We start from the raw sequence: 12,840 nt of genomic DNA, 5'->3' as shown, positions 1-12,840 counted from the left end.
ATCCCACTTCTTCTTTGCCATCCTCTTCCTCTGTATACTCTCCTGTATTTCCTCATTCCACCACCAGGTTTCCTTTTCCTCCTTCCTCTTTCCAGATGTCACACCAAGCACCCTTCTTGCTGTCACCCTTTACTACATCTGCTGTAGTTTCCCAGCTGTCTGGTAATTCTTCACTGCCACCCAGTGCCTGTCTCACCTCCTCCTTAAACTCAACCTTGCAGTCTTCCTTTTTCAACTTCCACCATTTGATCCTTGGCTCTGCCCTCACTCTCTTCCTCTTCTTGATCTCCAACGTCATCCTACAGACCACCATCCTATGCTGCTTAACTACACTTTCCCCTGCCACCACTTTGCAGTCTTCAATCTCCTTCAGATCAACTCTTCTGCATAGGATGTAATCTTCAACTCTTCTGCATAGGATTTCTGCTTGGAGGCTGCAATTATAAAATTGCACAAAGCAATCATTTAGCTCAATGTACGAACAGTAGTGCGTATGAAGTTAATATCGGTTAGGCCATTGCTGTTCATTTAGGTAATGTTCGCATTAGGGCAATCTAGACGAGAACAGGCCATTCAGCCCAACAAAGGTCACCAGTTCTATGCACTTAGTTCCTTCAAAATAACATCAAGTTGAGTTTTGAGGGTTCCTAAAGTCCTACAGTCTACCACACTACTTGGTAGCTTTGAAAGAATCGACTTATAAAAGGTATGATACCCACACTTCACCGCCCGTAAGGGAAGTGTATGATGTTCGAAAGATATACAAACATTTGGTCCTAGACCCCTCTTCCCCTTACCTGCTCCAAGCAGTACTCAAAAATAAAACTGATGATAGATGCAATAGATCAAATCTGAAAGTGTATTGTGCCCAAGAGAACAGTATTTACACGTACACCCCTTTCCTCGATCGAACACCCTGCTGCCAATACGATATACAAACACCAAGAGAGTACAAAAAAGAGAAGGGGATTGATTAAAGACAGGGTGAAATGACGATGAATATCCCGTCTTAAAGTTCTCGCTGAATGACGTAAGAAAACAGCAGATAGATATGGCTGATTTAACACTATTCCGAGGAATACAGAGCAAGTCTGACTTGCCAACAGGCAGGGCCGGATTTATATGAAAAGAGGCCCTAGGCTATTCCACTTATGAGGCCCTTTCACCTTCCATTTTTAAGTTTGTAAATTACATGAGAGATAATAAAATACGTAATACGCGTTGATCTTAACCAATACATTTTCATGTTTGTTTATTAGTCATATGCATAGAATTTCTCCTTATTTTCGGTTCAGTGTTTTAGTGTTCACTGTTTTTAGAATAGTGTAATTTTAATTTTGCTAACAATTTGAATGTAGGCCCCTCTTGATCTTGAGGCCCTAGGCTGAAGCCTAGTTAGCCTATAGGAAAATCCGGCCCTGCCAACAGGATCAACTGAAGAACTATCGGGCCGTACACCGAAACCACCACATCTTCTCGGGTATTCCCCTCACCATTTCCTTCTTCTTAGTGGCTTCTCCACAAATAGCGGATGTCCCTAGATGAAGTTCGCCTCCGCCATCTTCCTCGGCTTAGATAGCCGAGCCCTTTCCTTTGCTGCTTTCCTTTCTCTCCCCTCCTCTCCGTTAGCGGTTGTCCTTTAAGAATAAAAAAGTTTCCAACTAAAAGGTTCCATTTCCTGCCCTGGTAGTCATAGTAACAGGAAGCCTGCCCTCGGCAGCTGGAGATCCTACCAAGTGGGGTCCTCCAACTTAGCCGTTGACTACTTTGCCTGAATGGATTCTCCTTCAGCGTTCTTCTAATATAGTTCCAGCAGCCAAAAGGAAGCAAACCAGATTTTCTTTGTAGCCTTGCTATAGTTTATTCCATGTGTCTATGGATTACCTTCAATATTCAGTATTATGGATTGAGGTGATTCGTTTAAATACTTCTAATAAACAATTAGGGGGTTTTGCCCCCTGCTCACTTTGCTCGCCAACCCCTGGGCCGGCGCTACACCCTAGCCACTTTTGTGGATCTGCCGCTCGCGTATGGGGATGCGGTTGTACAATTTAAACAGATTGTTATTTTCATTGGAATTGTTACATATACATAATAGAACTAACTATTTTACATTACAGTGTGTAATTGATCATATTAAAAAATAGTAAAACGTAATAATTTGAAAGTAAATTATGTTTCATGTTGCCTTGGAGTTATTCGTTGCGCGATACAATTTAATTCTGTTTGGCTTTGAAATTAACACGCAAATACTTTTTAAACTTACACTTTTACCGTAAAACTTCAGTAAAAACAATTTAACTTTCCGTCAATATCGCACTGAATTTTGATTCCATGTTTGGACTTTCATTGTGACAACACAACTCAACGCAACACCTGTGAGTGAATTTTGTTTCTTTCTCTCCTTTAAATAAAACGACTTTTTCAAACGTTTGTCTCTGTGATTTGTTGATTGTCTTTGCAAAAGCTATTCTAACGGGAAACTGTAAAACGTTTTAATACGGATGGCATATCAAGATCTCCTCTTGGTGTCTGATGTTTTCCATGGGAGATGTACTACATTACCTTTCTTGGATACATCCTCTTCTACAGTAATTTGTGCAGTGGAAGACCAGATGGTGTTAACGACTGTAGATATTCTTCGTGATATTGTAAGTTGATGGTTTCATCATCTGCACGATCACCATAGTCTGCTGATACGCATTTAAACAATTTGCCGTGTAACCGATTGACAATTTTCACGTTAATTCGTTTGACTTCATCGTTTCTCGGTGCTAGGATTGGCCGTGTACTTATTTCTTCTGTTGATAACCCTATGGGATGAAATTCTTCAATAAGATTTGGACATAATGCGTCTTCTTTAATTGGGAACTGAAAGTGAGGAAAACGTTAAAATTTATAAGAGCTGAGAGAGCAGGTATTGTGTCTGACAGAGGCATTCACACGAATGAGAGGTGAGGGTACAGTGTGCGTGTCTGAATATGGTTTGAGAGGAGGGCGGGACTTGAAAAAAATCTCATGGCCAAAGTCTCATCTCGCGGGACTTGAAAAAGTCTCTTGAAAAAAACCTTGTCTCGTCCCAATTAAACCACTATAGTGTTACTGTTCTTCCTGTTTGCGGTGGACATTTTGCAATGACGTTATAATCTGAAGTCGGACCAACTCAGACTTGACAGGGCAGGCCCGAGATTGAAATTAGGAATTCCATGTTTGGGGTGTGTTTTCCATCCAGTCGGAGGTCGGAAGTTACAAGTTCTGAGTTTTACCCTAATGCACCATAAGTTTTTCTTTCTAAATTTAGTAGGAAAGATCAGAGCCACATCTCATACACAGGAACTGTGTATGTGTGCGTGTGTGTGCATGCGTGTGCATGCGTGTGTGAGTGTGTCGGAGGGGGTAAACCAGTGCAGACAAGCTGTGAAGAAATCAATGCCACCATCACAATGCAGGTGCTAGAAAATTAACTAACTAGCTAATGAATATATCCATCTTGATCACTTTGATTGAAAGATCTGAATTCATAAGTCATGTGCCTTTTCCTATAGGAGAGAGAAAAGCCTGTGTGATTCTGTGTGTTGTGCTGTTTGCTATTGTCAATATATTGATATAAATTCTTATCTATATGTACTTGCACATATCTATCTTCTGGTATCCTTATGTTATGTAAAATTTGGTTTATTTCAGCAGGTGTGTTTGAGTTATTTGTTGAGAAATAATCTACTACCACATGAAAACTACAAACCAAGAAAGTTAAGGTTAATTTAATATGGGCTTTCACCAATTTATAACTTATACAGATCTTTTAATTATTGGGGCACCCCAGCTAGAAGGTGAAACAGACAATCCATCACAGACAGCAAGTCCAGTCTGTCACACACGAGCGCTGAGGAGGCAGTCAGCAAGTCCTAAGGTGAGCGAATCCTCGTTTGATAAAGGGTTATTATCGAGTAATAATGTCTCCCCTCTTCTCTCACCAGAACTACCGAAGAAAAATAACGAGAAAACCTCACTTACCATCTACAATTCCCGATCCACAAAATGGCTTCCCAAACAAGACATCACTTTCACTTCTGGCTCATCTGATGATGTCACGTCCGGTCTCAGAAAGATGTCGTCACTTCTGGCCCAGCCTAATGACATCACTTCCAGCCCTGCCTGATGGCATCACTTCTGGTCTAAGAATGATGATGTCACATCCGCTCCTAGATTGATGATTTCATTACCATTCCTACTTCCTTCCGGTCGCCATTTTCTCTCTAAAAACCTCCATTTACCTGCAATATGTTGTCAAATGTCTTTGATTTTTTGATCACTATATTTCATCATTTTTTTGGCAAATCCTCTGGACATTGTACGGGGCAATTTCCCCAACTCTTTGCAAGTCTGCCAGTGTCTTTATTCCATCACAAGTCATAAATGGAGCACGGGCAGGAGGAGTGACTCAGTCGAAATCATCCCTAGTCAGTAGTAAGATGTGAATTCTCATTCTTGTGGTTTTAAGGAACATCTTTCCATTGTGAATTCCAACACAAGGCACAATGCAAGGGCAGCAATCCAATGCAAGAGTTCACACACAATTGCAGGAGGAGGATACGTGACTCACTGAATGTGGGTGGCGGGGCCTAAATTGGCACCCTTGTGGTCACAAAGAGCAGCTTTATATAGCAAACACCAGTTGTAATTCACTCATTTGCAAACAATAGTCGCTGAACAGCCATGGCACAGGAGGATTATGTGACTCACGTGGGGTCACACAGGGAGTCACTGGTGTGGATTACGCTAGCAGCTTTGTGGTTTAATATCACACCTTTACATGCAAAAAAACTAACCACGCCATCCCAAGGTGCTTTGCAATACTATAATATAACTGTTTACGTACAGGCTGCAAAGGCGAGTGGAGTGACTCACTCTGATCGCACAATTAAAGAATGGAAAGAACGGAGCTCAAACTCTCATGGCCTTAAGAATTGCTTTTCTACACTGAACAAGAACACTATAGTGCAATTGTTTACAGGCAATCGAAGCACAGGAAAGATAATCAGCCCACACCACTGAGGGTCATGACCCGAGTCACTAGCGGGTATGGTGTAGTTGTACTAGTTATGTGGCAGACACCTTCATCCAAAGTGACTTACAACATTTGAGATACAAACACTTTCATTTCGTTTGTTTTTCCAAATGGAGCACAGGACGGTGAAGTGACTCGCTCAGGGTCACACAGTGGTGTCAGCAGTGGGATCTGAACCCACATCCTCAGGGTTTGAAGTCCAAAGTCGTGACCACTAGGCACTATATAGTGACTTTTGAAAGTGAACATAATCATTAGGCACTTGTTTGCTTTTATTTGATACAGTTTGGTTGTTGGCAGATTCAGTTCACAGAGCCTTCTTTCTTTCTTTCTTTCTTTCTTTCTTTCTTTCTTTCTTTCTTTCTTTCTTTCTTTCTTTCTTTCGATTCTCACACATGCATGTCAGATGATCACCATCTAGGTTTATCTGAGGCAAGCAATACCACCCTGTGGTGAGAGGGGGTGCTGTTACTAACACTGTCATCTCTCTCTCTCTTCACCCACAGTGGTGAGCAGACATCTATCTATCTATCTATCTATCTATCTATCTATCTATCTATCTATCTATCTATCTATCTATCTATCTATCTATCTATCTATCTATCTATCTATCTATCTATCTATCTATCTATCTATTATATAGTGCCTTTCACATCTATCTATCTATCTATCTATCTATCTATCTATCTATCTATCTATCTATCTATCTATCTATCTATCTATCTATCTATCTATCTATCTATCTATCTATCTATCTATCTTATACTGTACAATGCCATCCATCCATCCATTGTCTCCCGCTTATCCGAGGTCGGGTCGCGGGGGCAGCAGCTTGAGCAGAGATGCCCAGACTTCCCTCTCCCCAGCCACTTCTTCTAGCTCTTCCAGGAGAATCCCAAGGCGTTCCCAGGCCAGTCGAGAGACATAGTCCCTCCAGCGTGTCCTGGGTCTTCCCCGGGGCCTCCTCCCGGTTGGACGTGCCCAGAACACCTCACCAGGGAGGCGTCCAGGAGGCATCCTGATCAGATGCCCGAGCCACCTCATCTGACTCCTCTCGATGCGGAGGAGCAGCGGCTCTACTCTGAGCCCCTCCCGGATGACTGAGCTTCTCACCCTATCTTTAAGGGAGAGCCCAGACACCCTGCGGAGGAAACTCATTTCAGCCGCTTGTATTCGCGATCTCGTTCTTTCGGTCACTACCCATAGTTCATGACCATAGGTGAGGGTAGGAACATAGATCGACTGGTAAATTAAGAGCTTCGCCTTGCGGCTCAGCTCCTTTTTCACCATGACAGACCGATGCAGCGCCCGCATTACTGCGGATGCCGCACCGATCCGCCTGTCGATCTCACGCTCCATTCTTCCCTCACTCGTGAACAAGATCCCGAGATACTTGAACTCCTCCACTTGAGGCAGGATCTTGCTACCAACCCTGAGAGGGCACTCCACCCTTTTCCGGCTGAGGACCATGGTCTCGGATTTGGAGGTGCTGATTCTCATCCCAGCCGCTTCACACTCGGCTGCGAACCGATCCAGAGAGAGCTGAAGATCACGGCCTGATGAAGCAAACAGGACAACATCATCTGCAAAAAGCAGTGACCCAATCCTGAGCCCACCAAACTGGACCCTCTCAACACCCTGGCTGCGCCTAGAAATTCTGTCCATAAAAGATATGAACAGAATCGGTGACAAAGGGCAGCGCTGGCGGAGTCCAACTCTCACTGGAAACGGGTTCGACTTACTGCCGGCAATGCGGACCAAGCTCTGGCACCGATCGTACAGGGACTGAACAGCCCTTATCAGGGGGGCCGGTACCCCATACTCTCGGAGTACCCCCCACAGGATTCCCCGAGGGACACGGTCGAATGCCTTTTCTAAGTCCACAAAACACATGTAGACTGGTTGGGCAAACTCCCATGCACCCTCCAGGACCCTGCTAAGGGTATAGAGCTGGTCCACTGTTCCGCGACCAGGACGAAAACCACACTGTTCCTCCTGAATCCGAGGCTCGACTATCCGACGGACCCTCCTCTCCAGGACCCCTGAATAGACTTTTCCAGGGAGGCTGAGGAGTGTGATCCCTCTGTAGTTGGAACACACCCTCCGATCCCCCTTCTTAAAGAGGGGGACCACCACCCCAGTCTGCCAATCCAGAGGCACTGTCCCTGATGTCCATGCAATGTTGCAGAGACGTGTCAGCCAAGACAGTCCTACAACATCCAGAGCCTTGAGGAACTCCGGGCGTATCTCATCCACCCCCGGGGCCCCACCACCAAGGAGTTTTTTGACCACCTCGGTGACCTCAGTCCCAGAGATGGGGGAGCCCACCTCTGAGTCCCCAGGCTCTGCTTCCTCATTGGAAGGCATGTTAATGGGATTGAGGAGGTCTTCGAAGTATTCCCCCCACCGACCCACAACATCCCGAGTCGAGGTCAGCAGCGCACCATCCCCACCATATACAGTGTTGACACTGCACTGCTTCCCCTTCCTGAGACGCCAGATGGTGGACCAGAATCTCCTCGAAGCCGTCCGAAAGTCATTCTCCATGGCCTCCCCAAACTCCTCCCACGCCCGAGTTTTTGCCTCAGCAATCACCAAAGCCGCATTCCGCTTGGCCTGCCGGTACCTATCAGCTGCCTCCGGTGTCCCACAGGACAAAAGGGTCCTGTAGGACTCCTTCTTCAGCTTGACGGCATCCTTCACCGCCGGTGTCCACCAGCGGGTTCGGGGATTGCCGCCACGACAGGCACCGACCACCTTACGGCCACAGCTCCGGTCAGCTGCCTCAACAATAGAGGCACGGAACATGGCCCATTCGGACTCAATGTCCCCCATCTCCCTCGGGATGTGGTCGAAGTTCTGCCGGAGGTGGGAGTTGAAGCTACTTCTGACAGGGGGCTCTGCCAGACGTTCCCAGCAGACCCTCACAACACGTTTGGGCCTACCACGCCTGACCGGCATCCTCCCCCCACCATCGAAGCCAACTCACCACCAGGTGGTGATCAGTTGACAGCTCCGCCCCTCTCTTCACCCGAGTGTCCAAGACATGTGGCCGCAAGTCCGACGACACGACCACAAAGTCGATCATCGAACTGAGGCCTAGGGTGTCCTGGTGCCAAGTGCACATATGAACACCCCTATGCTTGAACATGGTGTTCGTTATGGACAATCCGTGACGAGCACAGAAGTCCAATAACAAAACACCGCTCGGGTTCAGATCAGGGGGGCCATTCCTCCCAATCACGCCCTTCCAGGTCTCACTGTCATTGCCCACGTGAGCATTGAAGTCTCCCAGCAGAACGAGGGAGTCCCCAGAAGGTATGCCCTCTAGCACCCCCTCCAGGGACTCCAAAAAGGGTGGGTACTCCGAACTGCTGTTCGGCACATACGCTCAAACAACAGTTAGGACCCGACCCCCCACCCGAAGGCGAAGGGAGGCTACCCTCTCGTCCACCGGGGTAAACCCCAATGTACAGGCTCCAAGTTGGGGGGCAATAAGTATACCCACACCCGCTCGGCACCTCTCACCGGGGGCAACTCCAGAGTGGTAGAGAGTCCAGCCCCTCTCAAGGAGATTGGTTCCAGAGTCCAAGCTGTGCGTCGAGGTGAGTCCAATTATATCTAGCCGGAACCTCTCAACTTCGCGCACTAGCTCAGGCTCCTTCCCCTTCAGAGAGGTGACATTCCACGTCCCAAGAGCCAGTTTCTGTAGCCGAGGATCGTACCGCCAAGGTCCCCGCCTTCGGCCACCACCCAACTCACACTGCACCCGACCTCCTTGGCCCCTCCCATAGGTGGTGAGCCCATGGGAAGGGGGACCCACGTTGCCTCTTCGGGCTGTGCCCGGCCGAGCCCCATGGGTGCAGGCCTGGCCACCAGGCGCTCGCCATCGAGCCCCACCTCCAGGCCTGGCTCCAGAGTGGGGCCCCGGTGACCCGCGTCCGGGCAAGGGAAAACGCCGTCCAAAATTGTTTTTCTTCATAGGAGGTTTGTTTAACCGCTCTTTGTCTCATCCCTCACCTAGGACCAGTTTGCCTTGGGTGGCCCTACCAGGGGCATAAAGCCCCGGACAACAGAGCTCCTAGGATCATTGGGACACGCAAACCCCTCCACCACGATAAGGTGACGGTTAAAGGAGGGGACTGTACAATGCCTTTCTTGTTAATCTATCTACTGTACATTTTTAATCTTGCCTACTACACTATCTATCTATCTATCTATCTATCTATCTATCTATCTATCTATCTATCTATCTATCTTTCTTTCTTTCTTTCTTTCTTTCTTTCTTTCTTTCTTTCTTTCTTTCTTTCTTTCTTTCTTTCTTTCTTTCTTACTACATTTGAGATACAATCCCTTTCATTTCAATTTATTTTTCCAATTGGAGGACAGGCTGGTGAAGTGACTCCTTCAGGGTTACACACTGGTGTCAGTAGTGGGATCTGAACCCACAAGCTCAGAGTCTGAACTCCAAAGTCGTGGTCACTAGGCACTATATCGTGACTTTTGAAAGTGAACATAATCTTAAGGCACTTGTTTGTTTCTATTTGATGCAGTTTGCTTGTTGGCAGATTAAGTTTGCAGTGTAGGTTAGCAGTGGGGGCTTTCTTTGTATAACACCTCATTTGTCTGTCTACCTATTAATTACATAGTGCCTTCTTTCTTTCTTTCTTTCTTTCTTTCTTTCTTTCTTTCTTTCTTTCTTTCTTTCTTTCTTTCTTTCTTTCTTTCTTTCTTTCTTTCTTTCTTTCTTACTACATTTGAGATACAATCCCTTTCATTTCAATTTATTTTTCCTATTGGAGCACAGGCTGGTGAAGTGACTCGCTCAGGGCCACACACTGGTGTCAGTAGTGGGATCTGAACCCCACAACCTCAGGGTCTGAAGTCCAAAGTCGTGAACACACTGCCTGCATCTTTCTAAAGCAAGCAGCGCTTTGTAGGTTCAGAGCTTGTAGCTGCTCGTAGGTAAGGCAGGATCAAGCGTGGGTCAGACGTGTGCTGAAAGAAAACGCCTCAGTCCAACAACTCATTTTAAAAGGTTTAGTGAAAATTCAAAGCAAACAGTCCATACAGGAATAAAGAAAAAGGTTGTTACACACGTCGAATAAAAGACAAAAAAAGGGAAAAACGTTTCTTCTTGTTAAACTTCAGTTGTTCCTATTCTTAAGGATGAATTGTTGCGTTATTCTTTACTTCACGTTCAGTGCGTTCTAAACGTGTGGCTCTGCACATACCACTGAGCACGTTAAGGTGCGGTTTGAAACTCTGTGTCCTCCATGCCTCACACATGGCAAGGCAGGTCACTAACTGAGCCTAATCTGTAGTCAGAGTGATAAGACATAGTTAGAATATTCCAAGTCAATTCAGCTTGTGGGGGTTATAAGAACCTCCCATAGACTACACACTAATTCATAGGCAAACATTTAATAAAACTTAAATAACTAGCAAATGGCTCTTACTGAGCTTTTATTCCCTCATTTACATCAGGAACGTGTTGTACAATTTGAGTTCTGGCACATCTCACATGCTAAAGCAACGGTGGGGGCTGAAACAAATAATTTTAAAGTCTGCTCTTCTCTATTGATCAGATTCCCAAGGCACTTTGCATACTCTGAGCTACATTTCAATTTTTACGTTGGGTTTTGTTTAATTGGAGCCCTAGAGCTTTAAATGACTTCAGGGCTCTGCAAGTGTAACTGAGGGCAACTGAACGGAAAATCTTATGATTTTTATATAATGTCTTTCTATATTCTTAAAAAATGAAAGTGGCAAAGTGGTTCTTCAGAGTGATGTCATAGGAACCGTTTTTGGTTCCCAAAAGAACTGTCCATGTAAAGGGTCTAGAGAGACCCTTCATTTATTTAGATTGGTAACAGGTACTACAGGTAACCATAAAGAGATGATCACAGTTTTGTGAAATATCAATGGACTCCTTTTCCTGCATATAATATCACCGGCTAAGTCCAGGGTTTCTTGACCGGCTGGTTGTCCTGCTAGGAAGCTTTGCAAAGCCCAAAGAGCCAACTTCTGATGGAAAGAGCCTTTCTCACAATGAAGGAATTCTTAGTCAAAAACTGCCCTTCACAACCCAGCAAAGTGCCACTTAAGAACCATTATCTGTAAAAGTGAACCCATCACAGGATGTTTTACCTTTAGGGGTCTACGGGTACGATCACGCTCATGTGACTTAAACAGAGGCAGGTAACGTGGCTCACTGAGCATTACACATTGGAAGAAACTGACCTGGAATACATTAGGTGTTATATAGTGTCTTTTGAAAGTGAACATAATCTTAAGTCACTTGTTTGCTTTTATTTGATGCAGTTTGGTTTTTGGCAGATTAAGTTCGCAGTGTAGGTTAGCAGTGGGGGCTTTCTTTGTTTAACACCTCATTTATCTGTCTACCTATCTATATATATATAAAAGTCAATGTGTGTATGTATGTATGTTCCAGCATCACGTCCGAACGGCTGGAGCGATTTTCATGAAACTTAGTATACATGTTTCTCAATGGCCGACTAAAATACCGTAGGGTCACATCAGCCCTAACCCACCTCCTTCTGGGTAAGGTCGGGGGGTGATCTTACCGTCTTGTATGCATGTTATCATTTAGTTGACACTCGGACCGACCACCAGAGGGCGAGCTGGATGTGACTCTTTATGTTTGAGCTCCACCGCACCCCTGTTGCTTTTGAAATTAAATAAAATTCTACGCGTGCAAGTGTGTGCATCTGTCCGGCCTGGAAGTCACACGTAGAGTCGAGGTGAGGGCTCCAGCTCTGAGGACACGCAAGTGAGGCCAGCACACCGGCAAAAGGAAACCTCCGAAGAAAGACAGACGCTTAGCTGCTAATGCACAAACGACGCAAGCACGTCGGCAACACGAATCCTCATAGCAGAGAGATGCCCAGAGTAGTTCTGACGATTTCAATACTTTCTAGGATGCCGAGCTTTTAACAGCACAGACTTACACAGTTAGTATACAGGAGGTGACTGCCAGCATTCTTTATGTCTGAGCACCACCACCGCGCCCCTGTTGCTTTTCAAATTAAATACAGTTGGCGGGTTCCGAGCGTCAACTGGATGACCACAAACATACATACAAGACCGCAAGCAGATTAGTGAGTCGTCATTGTTTGTTAATTTATTTTTATTTTGAAAGTTCTTTTTTTTTTATATATTTTTCTCAAATAATAAAAAAACACTTTATTTTCCTCCTGGGCAACGCTGGGTATTTCAGCTAGTTAATTATATAGTGCCTTCTTTCTTTCTTTCTTTCTTTCTTTCTTTCTTTCTTTCTTTCTTTCTTTCTTTCTTTCTTTCTATTGATTCTCACACAAGTATGTCAGAAGATCACCATCTTGGTTTATCTGAGGCAAGCAATACCACCCTGTGGTGAGAGGGGGTGCTGTTACTAACACTCTCATCTGTCTCTCTTCACCCACAGTGGTGAGCAGACATCCAGTGAGGGCTTTATATATAACTCTTACAGGTGGTGCACAAGACGTAGAAAGTGCCTTGTGATAGACCTACTGTATACTGTAGAAATGATGATTTGTGGAAAATGGTAGTGTGGCATTGTGGCACAGTACTTAGTGCTTCCCTCTAGCAGATTAAGTGTCCGGCGCCCTTTCCCATGTTTGATCTCTCTGTCTGTGTGGAGTTTGTCCATGTGTCTGCGTTGGTTTTTGTCCCACCTCTTCATAGTAGTGCTGGTTAGGTTCATGGCTGGCTTTAATGGAACTCCCATAAGGACCTGCTCTGTCAAGCTG

This window comes from Erpetoichthys calabaricus, chromosome 16 (genome assembly GCF_900747795.2).
Source record: "Erpetoichthys calabaricus chromosome 16, fErpCal1.3, whole genome shotgun sequence".
Classification (NCBI taxonomy): domain Eukaryota; kingdom Metazoa; phylum Chordata; class Cladistia; order Polypteriformes; family Polypteridae; genus Erpetoichthys; species Erpetoichthys calabaricus.
The sequence above is the reverse complement of the archived record's forward strand: the minus strand, read 5'-3'. Positions refer to the sequence as shown.